General features: G+C 46.3%; 1 protein-coding gene across 15 annotated transcripts in view; it reads right to left on the bottom strand.

Moving 5' to 3' along the window:
* The window catches only part of LPP (LIM domain containing preferred translocation partner in lipoma), a 704,807-nt gene that overhangs the window by 602,603 nt on the left and 85,978 nt on the right, over nucleotides 1–16,226 (bottom strand). For 2 of the 15 annotated variants that reach the window (XM_069083319.1, XM_069083324.1), the window contains exon 3: nucleotides 13,455–13,498. The exons of the other annotated variants lie outside the window; for them this stretch is intronic. The gene's annotated coding sequence lies outside the window, so the exon portion shown is untranslated. The remainder of the gene's footprint in view (nucleotides 1–13,454; nucleotides 13,499–16,226) is intronic. 15 annotated transcript variants of the gene reach the window in all.

Here is a 16,226-nt window from a genome sequence, read left to right on the forward strand (position 1 = left end):
GGAAGGAAGGAAGGAAGGAAGGAAGGAAGGAAGGAAGGAGAAGAGAGAAAAGGGAAGCAAACAAAGGGATCCAGCCCCAGCTCCCAGGAACCAAGCTGAAACATAGAGAATCCAAAGCACTGGGTGGGGGTTGCAGGGAAAAAGCTCCTGACTTCCCATGATGCACAAGGATGCCTCACTGTTCCTAAAAAGACTGTTCTGCTGATGCCACCAGGAAGGCAGCTCACCCCACAGGGGAGTGGGCAGGGCAGTGGCTGGCTGGGGGAGGAGGCCTGGGATTTGGACATTGCCCCCCAGCCTCTGGCCTCAGCTCCTGGAAGCTGCCCCTCCCCACCGCCGCCACCCTTCTCCAAATATGGCAGCCTTGCTCCTGGTTTGAGTCAGTGGGTGGGTGGAAGGTGGGGGATGGAGGCTGCCTTCAATGGGAAACAGATGAGGTGATCGAGGTTAATAAATCCAAAACAAATCCTTTTTTATGAACTGGAAAATAATTTTCGACTGAAATCAGCCACTTGCTTGAAGATTTTTATTTTTTTCCTGGTGGGCCACAAGCCCATAGGGAGACGGTGCGGGGGGTTGGGGGAGGAAAGGAGGAGCTGGGCAGGAGGGTGACGGCACATGGAGGAGTTTGGCCAAGAAACTAGCTCACGCTCCCAGGCACTGGTGGTCATCTTCTGTTTACTCTGGGCTGAGAACTTTCGCTCCTGAGGTTTCTCTGGCAGAAAGGCCTTTAGAAAACACATTTTCACTTTCTCCACTCCCCCCCCCCCCCCCAACCTCAACCTCATCCTTTGCCTCCCTCCTTCCACCCTCCTTTCAACCTTTAAAAAAAAATAAAATAAAACAAAACAAAACACTCCAAGCTCTGGGAGAGGGAGAGGAGCAGAGCAGAGACGCCCATCATTCTCAGTACATTCCATACCCTAGGGGGAAGGGGGAACCTCTTCCTGAGCCTGAATTCCTTCTTTCAAGTTCCCAGCCCACTTTCACTTCCTTCCTCACCCCACCCACTTCTCTCCACTTTTACTGGGGCCGCTGCACTTACCCCACCCATTTTCCCCCCTTTTCCCATTCTTAACTCTGCTCCTACCTAGACTATACAACCTCTCCCCGCACATGCTCCTCCGTGCACTAAAAATATTCCCGATGAGCCAATATTTGCTTCCTTAGAGCCACAAAGCTAGAACCGGGAGGAATGTAAGAGTTCCTAAGGGATCCTCTCAGAGACCAGAGAATACATAGGATCCTGCATCTACAGCTCTAAGAGGCCTCAGAAGCCATCTGGTCCGACTCCCTCATTTTACGAAAGGGAAACTGAGGCCCAGAGAGGTCATAGAACTAGAGATCTCCAGAGTGGGAAAAGGAGGTCAAGTCAGATCACAAAACAGGAAGGGATATTGGGTCATCTAGGCCAAGGCTCAGCCTCTACAATAAGGAAATGGAAGCCCAGGGAAGCCCCTGACTCGCCCAGGGTCCCACAGGGTCCAGAGTGAATCTGCAGACCACATCTGAGACCTTCCAGGGCTCTCTGACCAGCATTTGAGGTTCTTACTCTCTACAAGTAACCGGTTTCAGTCAAGATTTTAGATGCTAAGAAGATTTAGATCCTTTCCACAGAGTATAATACACACATTCAGATCTTCGACTTACTGGAGCAAAAACTAGAAAATACCATTTGTAACAGGGGATTTAAAAAGAAGTCAAGTGAACAAGCATTTTAAACGCCTACTATGCATTTGTAAATGATGAGCTTTTTAAAAGCCTACTGTGTACCTGGCACCAAGTGCATGCCAGTGCCCAGAGTGAGGCAAACCCCTGGTCCCAGATCTCAAGGAGCTCAGCATCTAACAGGAAGACAGCAGGCAAACAGCTCATTCAAACAAGACATAAACAAGGTAAACTGGAGATAATGGACAGAGGGAAGACCCTAGCAGGGGAAATCTTCTGGCAGAAGCTGGGACTTTGCTGGGATCCGAAGGTAGCCAGCTGGCAGAGATGAGGAGGCAGAGAGGCTGATATCCCCACATAGGGAGGCAGCCGGTGGAAATGCCCACAGTCTGTGGGCAAAGGCCCTGGTGTAAGGAACCTTAAGGAAATTACTGGGCAGGGGAACAAGTGAGGGAGCACACAGTTTACCGAGTCCCCAGTGGAACCAAAGAGGCTTGCCATGCATGGACTCTGGATTCATTTTTCCCATTGACTTAGTCAGTGAAATACTTCATTTAGCCAATACTTCAAGATTACAAAGCACTTTACATGTGTTGTCTTATCTGATCTTCGACAGTTCTCAGCAATAGTTAACACAAGCATTCCAAGATGAACCAGAGCCGCAAAGAGCTAGTGTCTTGCCAGTAGTCATACAGCTGGTGGGATTGGAACACAGAGCCCCCAACTTCAAACACAGTGTCCCCCAGCCAGCTCTGCCTCCCATCTCAGTGCCCTCGTTCCAAAAACCTTTGCCCTAATCCATAGCCGCCCCCACCCACCCCACCCAAAACAACGAACCACCAGTCTTCCTCCTCAATTCAGAAGATGAGATCTCAGGTTAAATTAAATTCATACTTAGGTGTGAACAGCTGCTGCAGCTCTTAGGAGGACTGATAGTTCTTTGTTTTATATGGATTTTTTTAAGGGTTTCTCAAGTCAGATGAATTTCTAATTCCCCAGAGTGTTCCTGCTGGAACTGATGTCTGACACTCTAGATTTTTGGCACATCAACAATGTTCTCTTAATTAGATTGGAATAGGAGGCCGACTAGACCAGAAGGAAGTGACTGCCTAAACTTTTTCCTGAGGCTGAAGTGTGGCCGATGCTCCATCCTTCGCCAAATGTCTTCTCTTTCCTGAAAGCCCCAACATGGTGGCCGCCACCTTTTCAATCCCACTTTGTTAGTTGCTTCCCAGGTTCCTCATCTGTCACACAAAAAGAATGGACTTAAAGGCATCCTGCACCTTGTCCAGATGGAGATCTAGAACCCTGTAGACATGGGGAATAAGGATAGAGAGAGGTCCTGACTGAAGAGACCCCAACGCACTAGAATGCTTTGGTGTGCCCAGCACCAGGATGTTCATTGACTTGACCAAAACTGGTAACTAGGAGCTAGTAAGAATTCTATGACCGTGGAGTTTTGTGTAAGGATTAGGAGGTCTGGCTGGTGATTTCATCGGGCTAGGAAACCCCGGGGTAGGTAAATTCCCCATTTTCAATACAGGTTAGCACCTTCTTTTAACTTAGAGTCTTAGGGAAATGCCTAACAGGTTAGGTTGGTCAATAAACATTTATTAGGTGGCTACTGTATGCCAGATACTGTGCTAAGTGCTAAGGATGAAAAAAGGGGCAAAGGGGGTGGCCAGGTAGCACAGCGAGTAAGAGTACTGGCCCCAGAGTCGGGATGACCTGGGATCAAATCCAGGCTCAAACACTTAGCACCCACCCAGAAACACCTGGTCGTGTAACCTTGAGCAGGTTACTTAACCCCAAGGGGGCAAAGGACAGTCCCTGCCCTCAAGGAGCTCACAGTCTAACGGGGAAGACAACATGTGCACAGCTATGCACAGACAAGCTATAGAGAAGATAAATAAGAGATGAATGAGGCAGGGAAGGCACTAGAAGTAAGAGGGCTGGGAAAAGAAGGCTTTCTACAGAAGAAAGGACTTTAGAAGGCACCTGGAGGAGGCCTGGGGAGCCAAAACGCAGAGATGAGGAGGGAGAACACTCCAGGCCCGGGGAACAGTCAAAGAAAATGCCCAGAGCAGAGAGGTGAAGAGTCTTGTTCATGGAACAGCCAGGGGCCAGAGTGTGTCAGAGGATTAAGGTGTAAGTGCCGGAAAGGGAGGAGGGGGTAGAGCATGAAAGGCCTTGAATGTCAAACAGAGCATTATAATATCTGCCAAAAACTGAACAACAAGCCTGCCATGTTACCACAGCCCTGCCGGGGGACATGAGCAGTACCAACATGACCAACCGCTAGAAGAACCAAAATTTAAGGATGCCTCGAAGGACCAGGCTACAGTGATTAATGCAGTTTTTTTTTTTTTTTTTTTTTTTTAATGTAACCCACAACAAGAGACAGCAAATATTTCTTGCCAGATGTATTTCCTTGCCAATTGACACCCCAGGTCCTTTTAATGTGGAGTCCCAGAAGCTAATGTCAGCTGGGACATCAGCCTGAATGCCTCCCATGCATCCCCAGTGGGGGAATCCTGTCTTTATTCTGCACTTACCCCACCCATTTTCAGTATTATTTTCTCAATTTTACAGGTGAGAAAAACAGAAGTTAGACAAGATCCCAGCTCCAAAACTGGGAGTCTGCTCATCCGTCAGGTCCTGTCCCTTTTATGTTACAGACAAGGAAACCGAGCTCCGGACAGGTCAAGTGGGTCACAGTCTTTCCACTGCTTTGTATTACTGCTAAAACAAATTCAAGCATCGGAATAGCATTAACAGTGTTCTAGATCAAACTCTCCTGGCGGATTTCTGGTCATATGGTTCACCAATGATAAATGCTCAAGCCCCTGAGCTGACTGTGAACTTTCAAAAAAGATAAACAAAAAAAAAAAAAGAGGGAGGCAGCTATGGTTCCAAATCAACGTATTATCTCCCCCCAACAAAGTAATCAATCACTCAGCAAGCACAGATTTAGAATCTACTACATTCCAGGCACAACCACTACCAAAGATTCACCCAGGCCCGAAGGACAGGGATCTCAAGCTATAATCATGAATGTCTGTGCACAGAGTAAAGGTAGTTGAGGCAAGAGACTGGCAAGGTCCAGCCACCTCAGGCAACAAACTTTTCTTTCCATCACCACCCCTGTGCCCTGGGACAATACCCTCCGCTCCACCCACCCATTAAGAAATATGGGGTTTGAATACCACTACTATGTTTATATCCCAAAGAGATTAGAAAAAGAAGTAGAAAAGAACCCTTTGGGGCAAAAATACTTCTAGCAGCTCTTTTTGTGGTGGCAAAGAATTGGAAATGGAGGGGATGCCCATCAGTTGAACAAGTTGTGGTATGTGATCGTAATGGAATACTATTGTGCTATAAGAAATGACAAGCAGAATGATTTCAGAAAACCCTGGTAAGACTTACATGAACTGATGCAAAGTGAAGTGAGCAGAACCAGGACATTGTATACAGTAAATAGCAATATTGTAACATGAAGAACTGTGAATGACTTAGCTATTCTTAGCAATACAATGATCCATGAAAATCCCAAAGGAGTCATGATGAAAAATGCTATCTGTCTCCAGAGAAAGAATGAATGGAATCTGAATACAGACTGAAGCAAACTATTTTTCTCTTTCTTTTTTCCTTCCTTACTTCCTTCCCTCCCTCCCTCCCTCCCTCCTTCCTTCCTTCCTTCCTTCCTTCCTTTCTTCCTTCCTTCCTTCTTTCCTTCCTTTCTTCCTTCCTTCCTTCCTTTTCTTCCTTCCCTCCTTTCTTTCTTTTACTATTTCCTTCTTTCCTTTTTGTCCAAGTTTTCTTATATAAAATGACTAATGTGGAAATATTTTATATGATTACAGATATATAACCTATATCATATTGCTTGCCATCTCAGGGAAGAGGCAACAAAGGGAGAGAGGGATAGAATTTGGTGCTCAAAACTTAAAAAAAAAAAAAGCAACAAATGCTAGAAATGGTTTTTATGGGTAATTGGGGGAAAATAAAAAGGAAAAAAAATACAGACTTTGGAGCCTTCTCCTCCCTGATTCAATTTACCCTTCACTTTAAAATCCTTCTCTATGGTGGATTTCTCTTGTGCCCAGTAAGTGAAGAGCCATCGCATCAGAAATAACACCAAAGTGCCATGTGATGGGAAGGCATTTCTTCACAATGAGACCCTGGCATCCTGGGGACTCGATTTGGCCTTTCTGCATCCAGCCTTCCACAGTGGGAGGAGCACTCCATGGGTGGCACAGAAGCCAGTAAGGGGCTGCATTTCTCCCTCAGGAGGGCTGATGTCTCTTCCTCACGTGCCATGCAGCCACCCCATTCTCTTCCTAAACATGCTCTCCTTTCTCTGTGCTTCAGCATGAGCCTTTCCGAGCCGTCTGCCCGATGGGGATTTCCCGTAAGTAGGTCACTGAATCTCACCCCAGGATCCAGGATCTCGCCAAGGCTTTCGTCATTTCTGCTAATACCCTGAAGAAGCTACATCCGGGGACCAGCCACAGGGAGCTAAGGAATACAGAGAATTTCCTGAGCATGCTAGGTGTCAACAAACAAGATTTTCTCATCAGCAAAGACTTTCAAAAAATAAATATGGATGACAAACCAGTGTCCAGATCAGTGTGCCAACGTGGGGAACTTTCAGCATGGCTTCCTTGTAAAAACAGGTGAGAATTTCAGCCATAAGATGCAAAGCCCATAGGCATCTATAGGCATTTGCTCCCTGTAGGGTACTGGGCCAGGTACTGGGTAAAACAGCAAAAACAAGAACGAGTCCCAGCCCTCAAGGAGTTTACATTCTATTAAATCTGAATCTGTGAGCTAGAACACCAGAGGCCATCTAACCCATCCAAACATGAATGAAATCCCAGACAACCACACTTACTGTCACCAAAACGGCTGCATCCTCACCTACAGAACAGGGATGTGAGCCAGTGGCCACCTGGGCCAGGCGCCAGGATGCCCAGACGATGTGGGCTAGAGATGGGCTCCTGGAGCCTCCACAGCATGCTGCCACTTAGAACATCTTCTCATTCAGGAAAATGATGAAAGGAAGCTTCATGAAGCATCTACTTAACAGCCATCTGGGCTCAGGACACCTGTGGCTTCCACTCACCCAAGGAAAGAAGGCAGGACGCTGTTGTGCAGGAAGACTGAACAAGATGGGGGCTTCTCCTCTTGCCCTTGCTGGTGATTCAAGACCAACCTGGAGCCCTGGAAGGTCATGCAGCCCTCCCCCAACCCTGGATCATGGCTGACTTCAGTTCCTAGCTTCCTCCCCTCCCACTGCTGCAGAGGCCATCAATCAATAACCATGGCCAAACACAGTCAGTCAGTCCACAAGCACTGACCAAATGCCCAGACACCACACTAAGTCCTTTGGACACCAAGAAAGGCAAAAAGAGGCCGTGCCCCGATGGAGGAGCTAACTCACACATAAACTGGCACGCAGAAGCAGAGAGTACACAGAAAAGAGTCATTTGTTGTTGCTGGCCAGTGTTTTCACTTGTGGCCTGCTCTTCGTGACCCCATCTGGGGTTTCTTGGCAGAGATCCTGGAGTAGTTTGACATTTATTTCTCCAGCTCATTTTACAGATGAGGAAACTGAGGCAAACAGGGTGAAGTGACTCGCCCAAGGTCACACATCTAGGAAGTGCCTGAGGCTGGATTTGAACTCAGAAAGAAGAGTCTGCCTGACTCCAGGGCCATCTCTCTGTGTATTCCAGCGCCCCCTGGCACCCACAGAAAGTAGTCTCAAGGCCACCTTCCATAAAAGAGGGGAAGCAGAGCAAAGACTTTCTGCCTCACACTGTGCGTGACCTCCAGCACGTCATGTCATGACTTTACCTCGTCTGTAAACGAAGACTGGACTAGATGACCCTTCGAGGTCTGCATCTATGGCCCTGTGGTCCTGTGGGAGGGACATTAGCCAAGCCAAAAAGCAAGCTAAAATCACTGAGGAGAAGACAGTTGAAGATGGGTCCGAGAGCCTGGCTTTGGGAGCTCTTTGAGAGCCGCACAGACAGATAAATGTGAGACATGAGAATGCCCAATGAGGACCTTGGCAGAAACAGGAAGGCTGCTCTGGCTGTTACAGTCTGGTGGTTCAAGCTCAGAGCCACAGCTGCCAGGATTTCAAGCCCTTTACCTTGCAGAAGGGAAAGTCGGTGAGAAGTCAGTCTGATATCACCCTCCTTCTGTCCTAGCTCGGTGTCCATGTCGTGGCAGAACCATCCACTGAGTAAACATTGAGTTCAAACACACCTGGTAGGACAGCTATTTATTTGATGTTCTATAAATAGGAAAGGACTATTTATAAATAGATAATATAGGGGCTAGTTTATACTTCTGTTGTCATTAAAAGCATCTCTCCTTAAACTAAACATAAGAGTTATTGAATAACTGTCCCCTGAAGCTGACTGTTATTTCCTCTTAGGAGAGAAAGAGATATCTGAATACCACTGGCCACTCTCCATGACCTTTGCCTCCCCCACCTCGAAATTTTAACACAATTACCTGTTCTCAGGACAGGACTTAGGCTAATAAATGATTGTCCCTCCAGAACGAACTATAAACAGTTACATTAGTTTGCTAACAGAGACTATCTGTTTGTAACCATGAGCTTTAAACACACATTGGATTAGCTGACCTCTTCAGGCCCTTCCAACTCCACCAGCCCATGAGGAAGAGTCAGCATTTCTATGGTGTGTTAAGGTTGGTGTCTTCACTGCTCCTCAGCTACCATTGATGACAATCTGTTGTTGCATCCAGGTGTTTCCACCTTCTTCACATCCCTACCCCTGCCCCAACCAGGTACAGGCTCTCGCCATCTCATCCCTGGATTATGGTAACAACTGCTGGGGGGGGGTCTGACCACCTCAAGTCTCTCCCCACTCCAGTCCCTCAGCTGTCAGTGGTTCTCCTAAAGCACAGGTCCAACTACGTCACCCCCTACTCAATAAACTTCAGTGGATCCACCAGGATCCAGTATAAAATCCACTGTTTTTTTCTTTTTGTTTCTTTGTATCCCCAGCACTTGGCACAGTTCCTGGTACATAGTAAGAGCCTAATAAATGCTTGTTGACCACCTTGACTGGAGTAAAATGGCCTCTCAGGTGCCTTTCAGTTCTAGACCAAGGACTCTGTATTCCTCTTCCCTTGGTGGAGGGATGAGTCATTAGCAAGGAGTAGTGGTATGCATGCTATGGATTAAAATGGCACTAGGTTTTGCTTACCCATTTTCTTTTGGAGAGGACTCAAATCAGAAGACGGCTATGATTTTAAGAGCAAAAGACATCACTGCAAGACCTTCTTAAGCAGAAGTGCACTGTATTTTTTTTTCCTGTGGAAATGACTAAGGTGGCACATGCCACCAAGTGCCTCCAAGAGTCATTCCTTAGCTCTGGTGTTGCTCAAAGAAGTCATGATTTGGGTCCTGACAAGGCTGCCGCATTTTTGTAACCCCAGCTTCAGCATGGGCTGGGAACACAGTCGGGGCTTAATAAATGCCTGTTGAATTGTTTGACTAAATAACTGTAGTATTTTTTCTTGTTTTCTCTTCAATGATCCTGAAGGGCAGGGACCATACCCTATTCACTTCAATCTACCTTTGGTGAAAAGTGAATCACTGAGTATTATTAAACATCCCAAACCTGATGAACAACAGGAAAATTCCATTTATCCAGTGCAATAGTGTCGCCAACTTAAAAAAAAAAAAATCCCAGGACTAGGGGTTCCAATCCTGCCTGTGCCATTAACTAGTAAAGTGAACTTAAAACGATCATTGCCACCTCCAGAGCATGTTAGAGTGCCCAGAGAAGGACAGATGAAAGCATTATGATTCCCATTTTACAGAGAAACCAAGACTTGGAAAGGAGCTTTCACTACATCGTCAGTCAATCTCCAGCTTGTTGAAGAATTCCTCACCCCGTGTAACTGGGCCAAGGACTATGGCTGGCATCTCATACAGATTTGTAAAGTGCTTTACATCTGTTACTGCATCTGATCCTCACAACAGCCTTGGAAAGTAGATGCTGGGGTGATCCACCAAGAGAAAGAGAAATCAGACGGATTGTAGAGTCACACAGCTAATGGGCACCAAACTCGATTCTTTCTAATTCCAAGAATGGCCTTGTGGCTGTGAGACCCTACCACTTCTCAAGAGAAATGATGGCAAGGTAGGTGGTCTGGGGAAGAGGGCACTGAAGTCTTGGTTAGCCAATCAAACTGGCTGATCAGACAATGACTTAGCAAAACTTCATTGGTTCGTTACAAATATTGACCCTAGAGCCAGAAGGGACCATGGCTCCTCTAGACCTTCATCTGAGGTCCTTAAACTTGGATGGGAGGAAAATACCATCTTTATTTCAATATAATTGGTTTTTTAAAATAATCTCATATATTTTGTTTATAAAAGAGAAATAAAAGAAAAAGATAGTACTTAAGTACTTAAAAACAAGTATTTGAACAGGGTATATAGACTTTACCATACTATCCAAGGGGTCTATAACCTAAAGAAAAAGTTTTAAAGCCCTGATCTAGCCAAACCCCCTTATTTTACAGGCTCAGAAGGGTTAATGCCCAAGTTCACCTAGATAGTGACCATAAGAGTCAAGAGTAGGATTTGAATAATGTCACTTGGCCCCAAAATCATGATGCCATTTCTCCACTGCACCTTGAATGCACAATTCCACACTGGCCTTGCAGCTTCTCACTTCTACTTTGACAGCTAGTTTTTGATTGCCACTGGCAATGGAGAACAGGACCAGTCCAGAAGAATAAAACCCATAAATCATGCCCAAACTTCCCTCAAGATGGAAACTCCTTGTCCCACACACATTTTCCTGGAGTACAGCAGCAGAGAAAGAACATAAGGTCTTTCCCAAGTCAGAGGACCTGGTATCAAGTCCTTCCATGCCTGCTGCCTACCTATGTGACACTGGGCAAGTCACACAGTGTGTGCCTCCCTCAACCTCTGTTCCCTTATCTCTGAAATGGCGGGGGGGTGGGGTTGATGAATTTGGAGGCTCCTTTTCATTCTAGAGTTAGGATTTGATGATTTCATTTCTGTCACTCTTCTCTCCCCCCCCCCCCCCCCGGAGTGGGTCTAATCATCTGAAACCAAAATGGGGACTGGAAAATAGAGGAAGGGCAGGCAAGAAAGCAGCATTGACAGAAAGGGGGAAAATTAACTCGATTATTTGGGAGCTTTCAAAAATGAACTCCAAACCCTGCTTCCTGTGTGTCAGGACTTTCATCAAAGCTACACAAAACACTTCGGGTTCATGGAGCATCTCATTATGAAAATAAAAGGATTCCCTGAATTCTGCCTATAACCTCCTGCCTGGGGTTGTGAGGGAAGAGATAAGCTCAATGCAGTCAGCATGTAACCAGAGCTGGTGGACAGACAAGATTGGGAGGTCAGCTCCCCCTCTGAAATTCCATTTCTCCTTTGCAACCTGAGTATTACTGACCTTCCAGAAGGAGCAGACTTAGGCAGGTGGGGAAGGCCTGGCTGTGGGGGGAAGTTTCTATGAGCAAGCTGCCCACAGCAGCACAAATCTAGTTCCTCGGAGCATTCAGGGTTAAAGAAGTCTGAAGAGGGGCTGGTCCGGGACGCCCCTTGGGAGAGAGAAGCCTGGGGGCCTGGAGCTACTCTTTTCCTCCTGGTCTAAACTTCCCAGCAAGAAGACAGTGCCGAGAATCTGGCACCGGAGCCTCTTTCCCAGAAAGGTGGAGAGAAGTCTAAAAAGGAAGGACAGGAAGGTTGGACATTATGAGGTCACCCACCATCAACTCAATGGAAGCTGACGTCTCTACAGCAGTGAGGAAGCTGTCTAAGCAGGAAGGGGGTGGGGCTCCTGGGACCCCAACACCCCAGCCCCAGAGATGAATCAAACTCCAAAAGCTAGCCTGCTCCATCGAGGCTGTCACCCCCTTCCAGTCAACCCCAAAAGAAAGCAGCAGCCTCATGCACATGAGACTTTGACTGCAACTGCTCTTCAAAGCCCTGGAACTTTATCCTAAAGGATAAAGCCTATTTCTGTCTATGCTCTTAAAGCCTTCACAGAAATACTAAGATACTCTTTCCCATCCCATCGGTCTATGCCCTGCCCTAGCAGCAGGTCTGACACTTTTTCTACAATGTCACTGAGTCCAAGTCCTTGTCCCTCTCAGATGCCTAAACTTCTCATCCATATAATAGGAATCACAGTCATAGTACAACCAACCTTAAGAGGTTTCAGGATGAAAGGGCTTTTTAAACCCTGAAAGACTTCCTGGAAGCCTCGGCAGGTCCTAATTAAAAAAGTCCGGAGAAATAGTCCCAGTGGGAGCCCCCCAATTTTCTCTCTGCCTTGGATTTTCTCATTTATAAAAGAAACCAGTGCCATCCCCTCTCCCATCTTTGCTTTGAGAGATCTATGTATAGACTGAGACCCTTCTCAAAGTGAAAAATGTGAACCAAGGATGCCATTGACTCAGTAACTTCTATCGAATATTACCACACACTGTAGATGCTTCATGAATGGATGGATGGCTGCATCCCCCAGATGTAGAGCTGAAGGGGCCACAGAGCTCACATATGTGGGATGGAGCACTTATTTCTTATGCAAAAACACATAGGCAGCAAGTGGAGGGGAGACCTGAAGTCAGGCGCCTGTGTTTTCCCTCTGTATCCAAAGTGCCTCGTCAAAGACCCGACCCACAGATAGCAGGCTATCAATGACTATTATTGAAACAAAGTACTGTGCAATCCTCCCAATGGGTCCCCAAAGCAAGAAGTAAAAGTCCCGGGGAGGCACATTCAGGGCTCAATGATGAGAAAAAATGCTTCCAACCCATTGGAGCTGTCCAAAATCACAACAGGTTCCATGAGAAGACGGGGCCTCCTACTAAGACCTTACTTAGAGAGATGAGTGGAGCGCTTCAGGTGGGGGAGGAGATGCTTGCATCAGATAGAGATGTTAAACCAAATCGCCTCGAAAGTGCCTTTCCAGCTTCAAGTTTCCCTGACTCAGTCACCCAGATTCAGCATTTATGAATTTCTAGCTAATGCAGGGTTTCTTTACCTAGGAACGGTGAAATTAACTTTTTTTAAATTTTATAACTATTTCAATATAATTGGTTTCCCTTCTAATCCTATATATTTTATTTTCTGCATTTAAATACATAACTGAAAAAAATAAAAAATAAAACAAAAACAAAAACCAAACACAACAAATAAAAAATAAATACCTAACTCTGACAAGGGGTCCCTAAGCTTCTCCACACTACCAAAGTGGTGCAAAGATTAATAACCTATGATTTAACAAAAGTATACTCTGCCTTCTGGATCATGGAGTCCCCTGACAGCAAAAGCCCCATCCTCACTTCTGTGTGCCCCCAGGGAAAACTAAGCATGGGTCTCTACTCCAAGCAACAGGATTCCCTGGAATTAATCAGGGGGTCAGCTGGCCCAGATTTTGTCTATCAGCTCTTCTGCCAAAGAGATCTTGTCAGGATGTGTGAAAATTGGCAAAGACTGCCATGAAGCCATGAAAGGCAGTCTTCCCATTTCATTTGAGATTTGTCTTTCCAAGGAAAACCTAAATTATTGTAGTTCCAGCCTTCCACACATGTGTGCTTGTTAACATCCCCAAGACGCTGGTGATCTCAAACACCACAGTCATCCCATTCTATCTTCCCCATGTATGCCCCCAGGACACCCAGCAAGGACAGGGAGAGAGGTCACAGGAAAGCCAAAAGAACAATATCTCAGTCTGGGTTAGGAAACTTACTAGTGGTGTGACCTTGGGCAGCTCTCCAAGACCTGTTTCCTCATCTGTAAAATGGAAATAAGAGGCCATATAAGTGAGGCAGGGGAGAAGGTCCTAGATTTGCAGTCAGAATCCAAGAGCAAAGTCTGAATCACTGGCTGACAAGCTTCTTCACTGGAAGTCACTACCTCCCCTTCTCTGAGACATTTTCTGCACCAGTGAAACAAGGGACCTGAGTGGCTATTCTTTCAGCTCTGGACCTACTCTCTTGTGATCCTAAGACAGCTGGATAAAACTGAAGGCATACTAAGATTGAAATCAGAAAACTGGGGTTGAGAACCCACCTCAGATACTGAGGGACCTGCTGTGATAGTTGTGTGATCAACTCTTCCTCTGACTCTATTTCCTCGCCAGGTCATGGGGAGAATACTGTTGGCACCACCTGCCTTACAGTTTTCCCCAAGGAGCCCAGGAGAAGACTGAGCTTCCAGGGACACAGCGAGGCACAGGTTCCTTCCTTCCAGCAGAGACATTCTGCAGGAGGGACCCTAAACCCTGTCACCCTTCAAGATAGAGAAAGAATGGTGGGAAGGACCAACAAACCCAAAGGAATCCCATTCATAGGAGCAAAGCACCCTAGATCTTCACAAAGGTCACCCAGGTTTGGCACAAAGTGTTTGGGAAGGGAAGAAAGGTAGAGAGGCAGAAGGAAGGAGTTGGGAAAAAGGAGAGCTGGGTGCCACCCAAGCCCCAAGCCTAGAGGAGCCCAGCACATTTTTTTTTTGGTAGACCTTAGGTCCTAGTGGGAGACATTAGAATACATCAGTCAGTTCCTGGATAACAGGGGTGGTGTCTCTATAGTAATTCCATTCAGTTAAGTTATTAATTAAGAGCCTACAAAACAATCCCTGGTAGGAAAAGAATTTAGGGGAGAGAGGAAGATAAGTCTACTTCCAATCTAGGGGCACTGGAAAGACCTCAGGATTATGGACTGAGCCCCAAATTTGGTAAAGGTCAACACTAACATAGCCAGTTCTCCATCTTAAGGTCACTTGGAACCAATTGAGTCAAAATTCTGAGCTGGGCTCTCTGGGAAGGTTTCAGACTAGGGGACCTTCTGGCTCTGACATTCTATGGGCCAATAGAAGGAAAGGTCAGTCACATAGTCAACCTGTGAGCTAACTTATTCACGTAGTAGGTGGAAGGGATCTGATCTGGACCTGGGCCCAAACTCCAGAGGCAGCATTCTGTTAATATGTTATCTTATAAAGCCTTCCTTCAAGACAGCTCAGAGCCGGGTCCTTTGAAAGCTCTTCCCTGGTCCCCAGGCCCTGTCCCTTTCTCTAACCCATCCCCTTCCTAGCAACATCCCCAATCAGGCTGCTCTCCATCTACCATGTTTATATTGTAGGCTCTGATTTACAATACACCAGAGAATGAACATTGGTCAAGTCCTTACTTGGAGTCAGGTCCAGCACAAAGAATTGGTATAAAAACAGCATTCATCCTCAAAGAACTCATGTTTAAAAGTGGGAGACAATGAGGGAACTCCTGGGAACACACAATATAAAAGGGCAGCCATTTCAGAGGGAAGGCACAAGCAGTGAGAGGGACTGGAAAGGTCTCTGGTAGAAGATGGACTTTGGGTGGAGCCTCCAAGGAAGTCGAGGAAGCCAGGAGAAGAGCTGAGGTGTGGAGGGAGAGCATGCCAGCCAAAGGAGACAGGGAGCAAAGGGTACAATTTCAGGAGAAAACTTAGAATCTTTGTATATGACCAAAGTGTCCTGAATGTGCTGCAGCTAAATGAGGTGGTCTTGGTTAACTCTGGATGAAAGAAGGGAAGTTCCCACAGACTCATCTGAGCTTTTCCTTGGATTACCAGGGAATAACAAAGGGGCAAATGCAGAGTAAAGACTTAATAAATGCTTATGGATCAATTGATTAGAATGGATTCAGACAGAGTTTCCTATTCCAAATGGGACTATTTTATGAGGTAATGAGTTCCCCATGACTAGAGGTCTTCAGGCAGAGGTGTAGATGACTTATTTCCTCTTCCTTAGACTAATTCTAGACCTTTAGAGTCTGAAGGGACCTCAGAGGTCGATCCCAACACCCCCGTCCTATGGATGGGAAACCGGAGACTCAGAGAGGGGAAGGGATTGTCCAAGATGGAGGAGAAAGGGGAGAAGGGATTGGGTGGGAATCGATTCCTTGGGAATCCAGGGGATTTGCTAAATGGACCAATAAAACTTGGGGGGCCCAGTAAGTGGGTGAAACTCTGGACACGAGTCCAGGTTGGAACTTGTCACTTTATGTTTAATCGACCCCCCCCCCTCTTTGTGTGCTTAATAATCACTGAGGACAAAACCCTCATTTTCAGCGACTTCTCAATAAACAGTAGTTTTCTCTAGGTCATGTCACCTGTCAGAGCAGTCTTTTTAAATGAGGATTTGTCTTATTGTCATTATTTTAATTACAGTTTGATCAATGCAGGAACTATTTTGAAACCAAGGGATTCAAATCTCCCAAGGAGCCTCCATTCTCAAGGCGACCAAACAGGAGGGCGGGGCCTTCCCCTACACTTCCTGTCCTCAATCGTATTCATCCTTCACACAAAGGATGAACAAAGCAGCCAGCTGTTCTCTCCCCAAGTATTAGCCCTTTCTCCCAAGCGCTCTAATAATAGATGCCTCCTACATACAGTCTACCTTCCTCTAACTCACTGTTCAAAGACAGAGCTTCATTCATCTCCACAAGATCATTATACAGGAGGGATGCAACTGGCAACATCCC

Source organism: Petaurus breviceps, unplaced genomic scaffold, assembly GCF_028583685.1.
Source record: "Petaurus breviceps papuanus isolate PSGF00001 unplaced genomic scaffold, PetGlider_PUasm1.0 173, whole genome shotgun sequence".
In the NCBI taxonomy this organism is placed as follows: Eukaryota; Metazoa; Chordata; class Mammalia; order Diprotodontia; family Petauridae; genus Petaurus; species Petaurus breviceps.